The sequence below is a fragment of the Camellia sinensis genome, chromosome 11, assembly GCF_055761805.1.
Source record: "Camellia sinensis isolate YWXY chromosome 11, ASM5576180v1, whole genome shotgun sequence".
Classification (NCBI taxonomy): Eukaryota; Viridiplantae; Streptophyta; class Magnoliopsida; order Ericales; family Theaceae; genus Camellia; species Camellia sinensis.
Window position 1 is genome coordinate 144,396,529 of NC_138971.1, and position 16,637 is coordinate 144,413,165.

Here is a 16,637-nt window from a genome sequence, read left to right on the forward strand (position 1 = left end):
TTGAGTCCAACAGTTTGCACATTGTTCATCGCCGCAGCTACAGGCCCCGCCGTTGTCAATACTTCACCTCGGCCCAACGACGCATCCACTCTTGAGACATCACCACTGCTGCCGACCTATCTTGGCTACCCTCTGCTGTCCTTCTTGGTCGGCATTAGCCTTAGCTTGCCGATTTCCGTTTGTGCTGGTTCAATCCCTTTTAAGCTAGCTTCATATATTTTTGCTTATTCAAATCTGTGAATAATTATATGCTGCCAGCTGGTGATCGATTTGTGTTCGTTTGATCTGATCCAATCCTTCACCCATCCTCTAAGCCGATCTACTTTTTCTTTTATTTATTTATTTTTTTACTTTTTCTGGTCTTTATCCCATATCCTCCTGTTCCTCACCCTTTATTTTTTTATTCTCTTTGTTCCCACCATGTCTCACCCACCACTCTGACCAAACACCACTGGTTTCCCACACTTCATTTTATTTATTATTATTATTATTATTTTCACAAAAAAAAAACTACATTCATTCCAGTTGATTTTTCTGCATTCCAACAACTTTGTTTTATTTATATTAGGGATCAACCCTGATCACAGTTCTCCACACCATACAAAAAAAAAAAAAAAAAAAACTACATTCATTCCAGTTGATTTTTCTGCGTTCCACACCTACCATTCGAGTTTGCAACACACACTTGCTTTATTCATATCAGGGATTCACCCCGCTCACCATTCTACACCACAAAAAAAAAAAAAAAAAAAAACAAACAAACCAACCACACCCATAGTGGGATTTTTCTTCTCTACTCTGCTGCAGGTCTCTTCTTCTTGCCTCTGTCCTGGACGGCCCTTGACGGTGTTGCCTCCGTGTTTCCCACTCCATCGTGCACGTTCCCTCCCCCTTGCTCCTCCACTGCAGCATATGGCGGATCTCCAAATCGGAACATAACAGTGGCCTTCCGCTTCAGCTCCTTATTTTCCGCCTTTAGCACACTTATCTCTGCTCGCGCATCCTTATACATGCGTTGGAGCAGAGCCAGTTGGGCGTTTAACTGCTGCACCTCATTTGTCCTACTCTGAAGCCGGTGCGACAAGTTTGTGACTGCCGTCATCGTCTCCACACATGACTTCAATGTATACTGATTGGCTTCAATATCTGATTGTGCTGCCATTCTTTGCTCCACAGACTGCATCGGAAAGGTCAACGGCGCAAACTCAGGGGCGCTTGGTTGAGATTCCAGGGCACCCGCACCGGTTATCTCTCTTGTGGACTCGTTGAGATCTGGAAAGAGCGTGAGCAGACCACGGGAAGAAGAGGCCATTTTCTGGGCAATAGAGTGGGCAACAGAGTGTTACAGAGTATCTCTCTCAGCAAACGAAGAGTTTTTCAGAGGTTTTTTAGCAGGTTTTTTGTCTCCGCCTCAGCCTCAGCCTCAGCCTCCGTCTTGGTTAAATAGCCAAGGCAGCCACGCGTATCGTGCGCCGCTCGGCGCTAGACGACAACATGGGCACGCATGCCAATCACGCGCATCCCCATAATGTCCGGCACACCTTTTTATGAATTGGGCACGCCTTTTGAAAGATTGGGCACACCTTTTGAGGGTGCGACTTTTTAGGGGTCCAACAAGACTCTGTAAACTGTCCCGACATTGATTCCGGTTAGCTTTTACAACGGTCCGACATGACCCCGTAAACTGTCTTCTACACCGGTCTGACATGACCTCATAAACTGTCTTCTACATCGGTCTGACACGACCACACAGTGTCTGCTACAACGGTCCGACATGACCCCGTAAACTGTCTTCTACAACGGTCCGACATGACCCCATAAACTGTCTGCTACATCGGTCTGACACGACACCACAGTGTCTGCTACAACGGTCCGACATGACCCCGTAAATTGTCTTCTACACCGGTCCGACATGACCCCATAAACTGTCTTCTACATCGGTCCGACACGAGCCAGTGTCTTCTACATCGGTCTACCATAACCATACAGTCTTCTACAACGGTCTGACACGACCATACCGTGTCTCCTATCCTGTTTTATTTTATTTATCAGTTTACTTTCCTGTTTTGTTACTCTCTCCAAACTCAAGTTGGTTAGTATCTATCCTCCTTGAGTTTGAGGGGGGCTGTAAGTGTGGTAGGTAGAGTTGAGTGTGTTAGGTGAGAGTTGAGTGTGGTAGGTAGATGTAAGTGTCTTAGGTGAGAGTTGAGTGTGGTAGGTGAGTATGTTTTTCTCTTCTATATATAGGAGAGTCATTGTATACATTCAATATAACATTAATCAATAATACAATCAATTTATACATTGAATTTTAACAGTTTCATTGGGTTCTGTTCTGTGTGTATACAAGGTGTTTGATTTAACGCATATGTGACTGCCTCGCTTGGCGTTGTACTGTCAATTGGATGTGTAATTGAAAGAGCTGCCATTAAATTCCCAAGTGCTCTGTTTGATGAACTTGTTTGTGCCTGCAATCATATTGATCTGGAGATGGCTTCCATTGTTCTGTGTTCGATCATTGGTGGTATGTGAACTTCGGTAGAACTTCATGATATGGTGCATTTTGGTGTTTATTTATTATCTTGGAGTGGGTAATGAAACTTCTTGTGTTATTTTCAATTGTCTTTGCAAATTTGTCTCTATATCTCACTTGTCAGTATGTGATCATCATATTCTAGTTCTTCAAGTGAATATATGCTACCCTCAAAAGTTGTGAAGCTATATCTTCTAGACGTTTAACACAGGGTCGAAATGATCTTGTAGTATCCTATTCATGTGTTAAAGCTTAGTTGAATTTGACACTAATTTAAAGAATTACAATTAAAAAGTAGAATGATTGGGAACAATAACATTCTCAGCAGAGGAACCTGAGGCTCTCCCATTTTGTGCCATTGTTTATGTTCTCACTGGTATACTTAGTTGTCTTATTCGCTCAGTTCCAGCACTCAGATTGTAACGCCCTCAAAATAAGACAATCATTTACATATAAACTAACCACATTCCTTTATTTCATTGAGTTTCATTACATAAGTATTACATGTTAACATCAAAACAAAATGCCCTACGGGCTTACAGCTTTCCAAGTTAACACTTGGTTTCAACAAAAGAGTACTAACTCGTTTACACATTAAGCCCTTGGCTTGAAGTTACATGTAATACATCAAAAGTAAAACAACTACACTATGTCCGCCTCTAGCCTTCCAAGCAATGTCCTTGGAGGTGGCATGCTTCCAGTACCTGAAAATGATATTCCCATATAGGGTGAGCCACAGCCCAGTAGAAATACACTAAACCAACCATGGATAATGACTAAAACATTAGCAATTGATAGTTGGTCAACACTGATACAATCACATAAATAACTTATTTATGTCAACGACTTACAAGTCCCAATTACTTTTCATTTTCCCTTTTTCAACAGATAAGCATGCTAGCTCTATCACCATTTCCACAGATATGTATAAAAACTATATCTCACATTCAGATAAGCATAAAAGCTATATCCACATTCTCAACAGATATGTATATCAACAATATCCACAGATAAGCATACAAGCTGTATCCACACTTCACAAAGATAAGCATATGAGCTCTATCTTCACTTCTCTAGACAAGCATATGAGCTCTGTCTACGGAGTTCATCCCCTATCTCCTCCCAATACCTATCCGGTTTAGAGGTACATCCCCTATCTTCCCCTAAACCGCGGAGTACATCCCCTATCTCCTCCTCTACACATAACGTATATAAACACATTGGTTCTATATACAATCACACAATACACACAATTAATGTATTCTATCAACCGTCAAGTTCCATGACACATTCCATTGATTAGTTTCAGTTTACCTAATTATCATGCATTGTCTACAACAATCACGACTATCCTCCACCGATAGCCCAAAGCAGTTATTTCTAAACAGAAAATAAATGCACAAATGGATATTCAATCAACATTTCTTTTCCTCATTTCTCACCAATTAATTATCTCAATTAATTAAACAATGTAATTAGGCCATTTTCCATAATTACTATTTCAACCCTTAGGTTCCATTTTCATCAATGATTCAACAATCATTCTATTTTTCTATGCTAAACATGCTTCTAGGTTTATTATGAATAAAATCCCAACTTTTGTAAAATTACACAAAAGCCCCAAACTTTCACAAATTTACCAAACCAAGCCCAACATCTCAAAATACCAAAATTTAAAGACAAAACCCATAGAGAGGAGTAGGTTATCCCTACATCAAACCCGGAGCCCCAAAGGAGATGAAGACCAAAACCAAAATGCTCCAAACCTCGAAATTTTCAGATCAAAAGGAAGCTCTCGACGATCAACACAACTTTTGTGAAGACAAAAGGTGAGTAAACGATCCTTACTAGATCAAATCTAAGAGAGAAGGGCCGATTTAGAGTGAGAAGCTCTGAAAATGGCTTTTTGGAAAAGTAAGAGAGAGAAGAGAAAGCAAAAAGTGATTTGAAAAGTCACAATTTCGGAACTTTAACCCAGTCTCCCGCTCGAGCGTAAAACACCCCGCTCGAGCGGCCACTCACAGACTTACGCTCGAGCGGCCAACCTCCCGCTCGAGCGCAGAATGCACTCGCTCAGTACTTTTGCAGAACCAGGCCTCCGCTCGAGCTCCCAACCCTACGCTCGAGCGTACAACACTGCACAACAAATACTGGATGGGTGTATTTCCCGCTCGAGCGCCAACACCTCCGCTCGAGCGGACAGGCCAAAAATCTGGGCAACTAGTTTTGGTTTCTAAACTCAACCAACCTGAAACAAACCCACCCAACACATCCCATAACTCAAATATGAAGAAAAAGGAATGTAAACACGATGATAACCAACTACCAACACCCACGGACACATGTCCGGATCACTGTACAACAAGGGTAAACCCGGGATCGCTATAACCTCCCCCCCTTAAAGAATTTCGTCCCCGAAATTAAGCATAAGTTTCTCAAAAACAAGTTTTTTTTTTTTTTTTTTTTTTTTTTAAACAATGTTATATTTTAACATTTAACAATTCGACCCATTACCGGTCACCCCCTCCCTTTAACAAGAGGCTTTTCACAATATGTAAACAACATATGTACTTTCAACATGCATCAACATTATGCACTATCTTTCCAATTTCAACAATATATTCAACATATACCATGTTACAATCAACTTCCATATAAGGCAAGTTCCCAAAACATACTTCCAATAACCCAAACATTTTCAATGTTTCACAACTTAAGACATATATAAAAGCTCTTAAGTTCAACAAAATGCAAAATTTAACTACGAGATCACATATTAACAAACAAGTCCGGATATTTTTCTCGGACTCCCAACTCACGTTCCCAAGTGGCTTCCTCCACTCCGTGATGTTTCCACAAGACTTTCACCAAAGGAATGGTCTTGCCACGCAGGACCTGATCCCGCCTATCCAAGACCCGAACCGGTCTCTCCTCATACGAGGCATCCTCATCTACCTCTAAATCAGTCCAATCCAACACATGTGATGGATCTGGCTCATACTTCCGAAGCATACTCACATGAAACACGTCATGCACTCCGGACAACTGCGGCGGTAAGGCTAACCGATAAGCAACCTCACCTATCTTCTCAAGGATCTCAAAAGGACCAATAAACCGAGGGGATAATTTCCCACTCTTCCCAAACCTCATCAGGCCTCGCTTAGGTGATATTTTCAGAAAGACATGATCACCTATCTCAAACGCCAAAGGCCTCCTCCTACGGTCAGCATAAGATTTCTGCCGACTCTGGGCTGTAACAAGCCTCCTACGGATAAGCTCAACTTTCTCCGTCGTCTCCCTAACTAACTCCGGACCCAACAAAGGTGCATCACCCACCTCGGCCCAACAAACTGGAGACCTACACGGTCGGCCATACAAGGCCTCAAACGGTGCCATACCGATGCTAGACTGAAAACTGTTGTTGTAGGCAAACTCTACCAAGGGTAAGTGCCTCTCCCACGTCCCACTGAAGTCCAGGACACAACCCCGAAGCATATCCTCGAGGATCTGAATAGTACGCTCGGACTGCCCATCAGTCTGAGGATGATAAGCCGTACTAAAGGTCAACTTAGTGCCCAAGGCACTCTGCAAACTCTGCCACAACCTAGCAGTAAAACGAGGATCTCTATCTGAGACGATCGTCACTGGGACCCCGTGCAATCTCACTACGTCCCGAATATATAAATCGGCAAGATGGTCTACCGAATCTCTCACGCGCATAGGAATAAAGTGCGCCGACTTAGTCAACCGGTCTACAACCACCCAAATAGCATCACTACCCCGCTGAGTCCTCGGAAGACCTACAACGAAGTCCATAGTGACATGCTCCCACTTCCACTCGGCAATAGGCAAGGGTTGCAACAAACCCGCTGGCCTCTGATGCTCGGCCTTCACTTGCTGGCAAGTAAGGCACTTCGATACGAAAACAGCCACATCTCTCTTCATACCTCGCCACCAAAACTGGCGACCCAAATCCTGATACATCTTAGTACCTCCCGGATGCACCGCAAGGCGCGAATGATGAAACTCTCGGAGTACTTCCTCACGGCAAGATTCCGGTACAAACAAACGTTCTCGGTATCTCACACTCTGGTCGGGATACACCGTCAAACCCTTCTCCACTTTCCCACCGGAGATCTTCTCTCGGAGGGATTCTACCTCAAGGTCACCTCTCTGTGCCTCTAACACTCTAATCACAAGTGTAGGCTGCGCAACAACAGAAAACAAGGCCGCAGCCTCGACAGATTCGCCCAGTAGCAAATCAAACTCGCCAAGTGCTCCCAACATCTCCCATTCCCGGATGGCTATACTAGCTACATCACTAATGGATTTCCTACTAAGGGCATCGGCCACAACATTGGCCTTTCCCGGATGATAATGCAACTCAAAATCATAATCCTCGATGAACTCCATCCATCTCCTCTGCCTCAAATTCAAGTCTCTCTGTGTAAACAGATACTTCAAACTCTTATGATCCGAGAATACTTCGAACTTCTCACCATAAAGGTAATGCCTCCAGATTTTCAAGGCAAAGATCACAGCCGCTAACTCTAGATCGTGAGTAGGGTAATTCTTCTCGTGTATTTTCAACTGACGTGAGCCATAAGCTACCACTTTTTCCCCTTGCATCAACACACAACCCAAACCCTCTCGTGAGGCATCACAATATACAGCATAACCCAACCCTCTCTCCGGAATAATCAACACCGGAGCGGTGGTCAATCTAATTTTCAACTCTTGGAACGACTTTTCACAAGTCTCACTCCACACAAACTTGACTCCCTTCTGGGTCAGTCTAGTCAACGGTGACGCTAGCCTGGAGAACTCTTTCACAAACCGACGGTAATACCCAGCTAATCCCAGAAAACTGCGAATCTCAAACACACTCTTAGGCTGTGCCCAATCTTGCACTGCCTCAACCTTGGATGTATCAACAGACACCCCTTCCCCGGATACCACGTGGCCTAAGAATTTGACTTCCCCCAGCCAGAACTCACACTTCCCAAACTTGGCATACAGCCTATGGGCTCTAAGTAACTCAAGCACCACTCTCAAGTGTGCCTCGTGCTCCTCCTCAGAAGACGAATAGATAAGGATATCGTCCACGAAAACAACCACAAATCGGTCTAAGAACTCCCGGAAAATCCGGTTCATCAAGTCCATAAAGACTGCCGGTGCATTGGTAAGCCCGAATGGCATCACCAAAAACTCGTAATGGCCATACCGCGTACGGAATGCCGTCTTAGGAATATCTTCCTCCCTGACCCTCAACTGATGGTAACCCGATCTCAAGTCTATCTTAGAGAAACAACGGGAACCCTTCAACTGGTCAAACAAATCATCTATACGGGGCATAGGGTACTTATTCTTAACCGTAGCCCGATTCAACTTCCGATAGTCAATACACAGTCTCAGGGCACCATCTTTCTTTTTAACAAAGAGTGCCGGTGCTCCCCACGGTGAAACACTAGGGCGAACAAAGCCCTTATCGAGCAATTCCTGGAGTTGAACTTTCAACTCAACCAACTCTGCTGGAGCAAAACGGTAAGGTGCCATAGAAATCGGCGCCGTGCCGGGCACTAAATCAATAGAGAACTCTATCTCTCGGTGAGGTGGCAAACTAACAAGATCTTCGGGAAAGACGTCCGAATACTCACAAACCACCCTCGGCAACACAATCTGTGTCTCAACACACTTACCACTCTCAAAGCTGGCAAGTAGACTACTAAGCTCACTTCGCCCTCGCGAATCATACCCCGGTGGTAAAACACTACCAACCCGGTCTCCCAAGAAATGGAACCACTCCCCGCTCAAGGTACACAATGTAACCCTCTGGCGGTAGCAATCAATAACAGCCCGGTATGACGATAACCAGTCCATACCCAAAATAACATCAAAACCCTTCATGGGCATGACAACAAACGGAAAAGGAAGCCTATAGTCGGCGACCTCTATATCACATCCTCTAACACCCTGTTTCAGAATCAACTCACCACCCAAAGGCGATACCACACAAATAGGAGATGCTAACTGTGCTAACTCCAATTCCAAAACAGATGCAAATGCAGCAGATACAAAAGAATGAGATGCACCCGTGTCTATCAACACATTAGCAACTGAGTTGCAAAACAGAAAAGTACCTCGCACTACTGATGGAGCCGGTACTAAGTCCTGCGCGGTAACAGCATACACGCGCCCCGTAGGCCCCTGGTCTACCTGCTCACCTCTCGGAGCAAAAGACTGCTGCACAGACTGGGATGACGAAGCTCCCGGATTGGCCCTCGAGGCCTGCACAGACTGAGCTGGCTGAAAACCCTGCGTCTGCCTAGAACCAGACGCTCCCGAAGTGGCACTCAACTGTGGGCAAAACCTCTTCATGTGCCCAGGTTGTCCACACTGATAACAAGTCAAGAGCTGCCCCCTGCCCAAACTCTGACTCGGCGGTCTAGCTGAAGAAGAAGCAGCTTTCTGACTCCCACCCTTCTGCGGGCAAACCGAAACCTTGTGACCCAGCTGGCCACACTTGTAACAAGTGAATTCCCCCTGACTGCCTCTCCCCGAGCCTACACTCGGCACTGGAAAGGTCGATCTAGAGACTGCACCCTGAGACTGCTGAGGGTTATAACCCTTCTGTCTCCTGCCATCACCCTGACTATCCTGGCTCCTCTTGGAGCCTCTCTGACCCTCATCCTCCTCCTGCATCATAAGCTCCATATGAGTTGCAGCATCCACTAGGTGTCTATACTCTCGAATATAAGACCCACCAATTCTCAACTTGAGGCCCCGCCTCAACTTCCGCTCAAACTCATAGCAACGGCGTTCCTCAGACGCCACCAGTTCAGGTGCAAACCTAGACAGACTGGTAAAAGTAGCCTCAAACTCGGCCACTGACAAGCCCTGCTGATTAAGCCGGCTAAACTGATCCCTCAGCTTCTCCCTAGCTGCTGCTGATAAAAACCTCTCCTGAAAAGCATTTACAAACGCCTCCCAAGTACCACCAACACGAGCTTTCTCGTACTTCCACCATTGACCCGCATCTCCCTTCAGTTGGAAGGATGCCAAGGTCACTTTCAGTGCTCCGTCCTCGATGCCAAGCATCTCAAACGTCTTCGTTGTCTGTTCGAGCCATTCATCTGCCTTAAGCGGCTCTTTAGGATCCCCGATAAACTCGTCCGGATTACACCGAAAGAACTCCCTCTTCAAGAAGGAAGGCCCTGTCTCAGCTGCCTGATTCCCAGCTCTAAGAATACCCAAAGCTCCTGCTATCTCTCTGGCCAAGGCACCCACAGCCTGCTGACCTACTGGCTCGGCCACATTGGCCTGCCCAACTCCCTCCTGCACGGCCGGAATCTCACCCTGTAACGGTACTTCCTGCCTCGCAGGTCTACCACGCCTAGCACCTCTTCCTCGTCCTGACATCCTAATAAAGGCAACACAGAACGTTAGCACATTCCTAAGTGTGCCGAAACTAAACACTCACGTCCTAATGCATGGACAACTGTAATTCACTCCACATAAGCACATAAACACATAAGCACTTACGAACTTCATTTCCGGATAATGATAGTCCCGAGGCGTTACTAGAGTTCCGGTTAGAAGCAGCGTTGATCAAGTGCTTTTCCAACAAGACTCCCAGAAACCCAAGGATCCAATCAACATCCTAGAAATTAAATCCCATACCCACATAGTCACATAAGCATGTTATCAAATAAACACATAGCATATGGTACTACATCTACGTCTCTATCAAGCGAGACAAACCCATTGTGATCCTAATCACTTCCCACGTACCCAAAGTATTCGAACCCGGTACGCTCTGATACCAAGTTGTAACGCCCTCAAAATAAGACAATCATTTACATATAAACTAACCACATTCCTTTATTTCATTGAGTTTCATTACATAAGTATTACATGTTAACATCAAAACAAAATGCCCTACGGGCTTACAGCTTTCCAAGTTAACACTTGGTTTCAACAAAAGAGTACTAACTCGTTTACACATTAAGCCCTTGGCTTGAAGTTACATGTAATACATCAAAAGTAAAACAACTACACTATGTCCGCCTCTAGCCTTCCAAGCAATGTCCTTGGAGGTGGCATGCTTCCAGTACCTGAAAATGATATTCCCATATAGGGTGAGCCACAGCCCAGTAGAAATACACTAAACCAACCATGGATAATGACTAAAACATTAGCAATTGATAGTTGGTCAACACTGATACAATCACATAAATAACTTATTTATGTCAACGACTTACAAGTCCCAATTACTTTTCATTTTCCCTTTTTCAACAGATAAGCATGCTAGCTCTATCACCATTTCCACAGATATGTATAAAAACTATATCTCACATTCAGATAAGCATAAAAGCTATATCCACATTCTCAACAGATATGTATATCAACAATATCCACAGATAAGCATACAAGCTGTATCCACACTTCACAAAGATAAGCATATGAGCTCTATCTTCACTTCTCTAGACAAGCATATGAGCTCTGTCTACGGAGTTCATCCCCTATCTCCTCCCAATACCTATCCGGTTTAGAGGTACATCCCCTATCTTCCCCTAAACCGCGGAGTACATCCCCTATCTCCTCCTCTACACATAACGTATATAAACACATTGGTTCTATATACAATCACACAATACACACAATTAATGTATTCTATCAACCGTCAAGTTCCATGACACATTCCATTGATTAGTTTCAGTTTACCTAATCATCATGCATTGTCTACAACAATCACGACTATCCTCCACCGATAGCCCAAAGTAGTTATTTCTAAACAGAAAATAAATGCACAAATGGATATTCAATCAACATTTCTTTTCCTCATTTCTCACCAATTAATTATCTCAATTAATTAAACAATGTAATTAGGCCATTTTCCATAATTACTATTTCAACCCTTAGGTTCCATTTTCATCAATGATTCAACAATCATTCTATTTTTCTATGCTAAACATGCTTCTAGGTTTATTATGAATAAAATCCCAACTTTTGTAAAATTACACAAAAGCCCAAACTTTCACAAATTTACCAAACCAAGCCCAACATCTCAAAATACCAAAATTTAAAGACAAAACCCATAGAGAGGAGTAGGTTATCCCTACATCAAACCCGGAGCCCCAAAGGAGATGAAGACCAAAACCAAAATGCTCCAAACCTCGAAATTTTCAGATCAAAAGGAAGCTCTCGACGATCAACACAACTTTTGTGAAGACAAAAGGTGAGTAAACGATCCTTACTAGATCAAATCTAAGAGAGAAGGGCCGATTTAGAGTGAGAAGCTCTGAAAATGGCTTTTTGGAAAAGTAAGAGAGAGAAGAGAAAGCAAAAAGTGATTTGAAAAGTCACAATTTCGGAACTTTAACCCAGTCTCCCGCTCGAGCGTAAAACACCCCGCTCGAGCGGCCACTCACAGACTTACGCTCGAGCGGCCAACCTCCCGCTCGAGCGCAGAATGCACTCGCTCAGCACTTTTGCAGAACCAGGCCTCCGCTCGAGCTCCCAACCCTACGCTCGAGCGTACAACACTGCACAACAAATACTGGATGGGTGTATTCCCCGCTCGAGCGCCAACACCTCCGCTCGAGCGGACAGGCCAAAAATCTGGGCAACTAGTTTTGGTTTCTAAACTCAACCAACCTGAAACAAACCCACCCAACACATCCCATAACTCAAATATGAAGAAAAAGGAATGTAAACACGATGATAACCAACTACCAACATCCACGGACACATGTCCGGATCACTGTACAACAAGGGTAAACCCGGGATCGCTATACAGATAAAGCTTGCTTGTAGTAATAGGTTAAGTCCTAAGAAGCACATACATGGTCATGGGCATTGACACGTTACACGGCGATTTAAAAAAAATTAGGATACAAACACATCATGGATATGACACAAAAAAAAAAAAAAAAAAATTGGGACTTTTAGGGTTAAAACGAATATAAATAGGATCAAGTGGTTAAGTCCTATATATGGTACCTACCATTAAAAATTCCTATATTTATTTCTTTGATTAGAGTTCCAATCTCTCAACAAAATTAGGTTTGAAAAATATTGAGAAAAGAAATAGCTCCTTCTAGCTTTATGATGTACATAAGTTGAACTAGAAAATTTGTTGTGCTTCGCACTCATTCATTTCATATTACTTTTTTCTTACATATGTTGTGCTATATGGCAGAGGTCAAAGTATCTAAACTCGCATGTGCATCTGTAAATGGATGCAATGGGAGTGAAGTAGGACTTTAGAAGGTTATGTGAAGTCTAATTTCTCTCTCCCCCCATAGCCTGATAACATGTAGATTGAGCTTACCAACAAATCATTTAAGGGCAGTCTAATGAAAAAATAGCCTTTTCAATATTGAATTAGACACAATCAGAGACAAAGATATTGACCTCGCAAAAGTTTGTCCCTTCTATTAAAACAAGCTTCTCTATTACTCTAATCCTAGTACATTATATTATGAGAATAACTGGTATAGAGAGATTTGATAAATAGCTTGAGTGAACAATTAATAGTAGAAATCATAGAAATAGAGGAATTTATATACAACGATGAAATACTGTGAATGCTTCAATATACAGGCTTTAGTTCCTTTAACTCCTAGGTTATGAAATAAAAATAGCAAATTTTGTAAACTAGATATTCAAATAATATGGCGATGATGTCATCATCATTACAACAAACGTTGCAGGTCTAAAAACATTGAAAGTGATGAAATACTGATGAAGAAGCCATTTAATAGAAAATGTATCAACTGATTATGTTTTATTTTTGTGTGGAAGTGGAGAGAGAACACTCTTGCGGTCCAAACAAGCCTTCAATCTTCCAATCGTCTCCTGAAATAGAAATAAAACTCTGGACAGTGGTGCCGGGATAAGCACTCTGACGGACAAGTTAGTTCCAGTATAAAGGTCAGCGTTTTAGGTTTCTTCTCATTCAAGTTTTTAGAACATACCTCTTTGTACATTTTTTCTGCTCCTTTTATAGAGTCCCTCCACCTCATCCCTCGTTCCATCATTACTTTATTTGGACTCACTCCCTACCATACTACCTTGAAAGGAGTGCTGGTCCCAGTTAATGGATCAGTCGCCGATTTACCCGATGTACTCGGCTCTATTTGGCGAACAGCTAAACGACGATCCTCCACTGTCGGCAATGGTTTGGTCTAATGGGCCTTGACCTTACTCGGCCCATACATAGATGGGCCTGGAAACTCCTATTTGGGTTTATAAAATTTATTCGGCACCCACAATGTTAATTTTTTATTTTTAAATTTCAACCCGCCTCGTGCTACCTAGTTGTCCATTCTAATGCTAATAATTCCCAATGGATCATTTTAAATTTCCATTGGTAGTGGAAACTCACTCCATTTTATTATATCTGATTTGTGGTGAGGAGACAAGTTTAAGGGCATGTTTTGATGGATATCTTTTAAAATTATTCTTTCTCCCACTTTTCCATATTTGATTGAATCATGGCTTTCATTATATTTGATTTCACACTCAAATCTTTTATTAATTGCCATGTCCTCGTTGGGTTTTATTAAAATCATTTAGTTATTACAAATAATAGTGTAGGACATCTTGCAAAGAAAGCATCGTGCCATTTTTGGAATGTGTGAGAAAGGGACATCCTAGACTTCTTTCTGTATGGATAATTAGTAAGTGGTATGCCCTGTGCTGTAGAGAGTAACACAAATTTGGAAAGAATTAATTAGAAAACCATTTTTTTGTTGTGTTGTGGTCATTGCGGAGAGTTAGGGTTGATTTAATTTTCCAAAGTAAACTTGGGAAATTGGAATTGGTTGATTTGATAAAGGGTTCTTTTTGTTTGAAAGCCCATGCTTCAATTAGATAGTACTTAGTGATTTTATGATGAAACCAAAAATTGAGAAAATATAAAACAGAACAAACACACAAGCACACAATGATTTACGTGGTTCGGCTATAAGCCTACATCCACGGGCGAAAAACAGCAGAGGAATTTCACTGTGAATGTAGAGAATACAATGAGCCCTCCCTCTCACTACAACCTCTTTATACATAGGATATCTCTGAAATCCTCTTGATACCCCCATACCGCTCCAAAGGCATCCAGTTGAAAACTTCTTGTAGACAGCCCTTCTTTGGCATCTTCCTCTAATCTTTTCTGCACTTTACAAACGTGAAATTCACCGAAGTCTTCAGAAACAATATCATCCCAATGTCTTGTGGCCATGCAACTATTAGGTACTTATCCATTTGATGCTGAATGTGACGTGAGCAAATAAGGTTTGGGAAGATTGAATGTACTCAAGAATGATGAATGAAGAATACCTTATGCTGTTTTTGGATGAACAACTCTGTTTCTTTCCTCTCTGATACTCCCGGTGAAAACATCATCTGCAGCCGAAACAAAGGGATGGCCTAGGAGCATATCGGCAGTCCACCGTGACTTCGGATCCCTAACCAAGCACTTCTTCAGAAAATCTTCCGCCTCTTCTGAGAACCCACTCGGAATTTCAGGTATTTCTTGTGTACTTGCTATTTTAAACAAGATAGTTACTCTTTCTGTATTCCGGTCGCACTTCCAAGGTTCTTTTCCAGTCAATAACTCCAAAATTGTGCACCCTAATGCCCATATGTCTGCTTCTGGTTCATAATCTTCTTGGCGAATGGACTCCGGGGCCATATACAGTGCAGTGCCTCTGATTCCAAGCTTTCTTCCTTTTTCTGTCAACCTCTCTCCAGCCTTCTTTACAAGCCCTAGGTCAGCAATCTTTGCAGTTCTTTCTTGCACCCTATTCATCTTTCCATTCAAATCGATTGACAAGTCATCCTTTTCATCCACAAGCAGTATATTATGAGGCTTGATATCACAGTGAACATAACCCTTGTTGTGAATGTAACTCAGACCCAGAAGTACAGAATTTGTGTATTGTCTGACCTCTGTCTCGGGTAGTCCTCTGCCGTAACTCTGAATGCGATCAGCCAAACTTCCACCAGCGGCATACTCCAACAAGATGTTGTACCATTGCTCTCTGTCTTCGATCGTAACGTCGTCCCCAAAACAGCGAAGAATGTGAGGACATCCTTCAAACTGTCTGAAGGACTCTCTTTCGATGGAAAGCAATTGGGAGTTGTTGACAGGGGCAGATTTGGCAGCCATGAGAAAAGGTAGTAGTTCATTACTTCTTGGTGGTGAAACAACTGCAGCTAGATACACCATTGCAGAACCTCCCTTTCCCAGTATTTTCCCTCTCCTCCACATCATTACATTCCAAGAAAACTCTCTCTCTCTCTCCCTGCAAAACTCTCTTTCACTCTCAAAGAAACAAACTTCACTCTCTAGAATTTGCTGATGAGTGATAATGTTTACTGTAATCTATATATATAAGGATTCTAAAGAGTTGAATCCTTAGAGGATACTATTAGCTCCAGACTTTTAATTTAGTTTGGATTGGAATTCTATGTTAATACATAAGGGTTAACTTCCGACTTTCCTAAACTACGATTTGATTTATTTGTAATTATTTTTTATAACAAAAATATGAACATATTTATGCATATTTATTAAATTTTTTTAATTTGTGTAAAAAATTATATATTTATGTCAACGCTATGAAATGAATAGTTATATATATTTACTAGCATTCAACCAGTGTGTTATGCACGGTTAAATATATATGAAAATGATATATATTAATATTTTTATAAATTTTAGATAATAAAACTATTTTTATTTTTAAATTTTAAGATATATGATAAGGATATTTATTAACATTGTATGAATTTTTAGATCATAAACCTGTCGAGGTGCAATGTGTGGGCCCAATTTAAGTAATTTAAGTTTGTAAAATTTTATGAAAATGATGTGGATATATATATTAATATTTTTATAAATTTATAGATTATAAAATTACTTTTATTTTAAATTTTAAGATATATAATAAGCATATTTATTAACATTTAAGTAATTGAAATTCGTAAAATTTTATAGTCTTAAGTAATTTAGGTTTGTAAAATTTTATGGCCTTTGGACTATTTTAAATTTGGACGGGACAAAGGATTGTTTTGAAAATTAAATTTTTTAGTAACTTTT

At 41.9% G+C, this 16,637-nt stretch overlaps 1 pseudogene; it reads right to left on the reverse strand.

Moving 5' to 3' along the window:
* Positions 1 to 14,823: 14,823 nt before the first annotated feature.
* On the reverse strand, positions 14,824 to 15,806 carry LOC114262324 (mitogen-activated protein kinase kinase kinase 20 pseudogene; annotated as a pseudogene).
* Between the last annotated feature and the right edge of the window lie 831 nt (positions 15,807 to 16,637).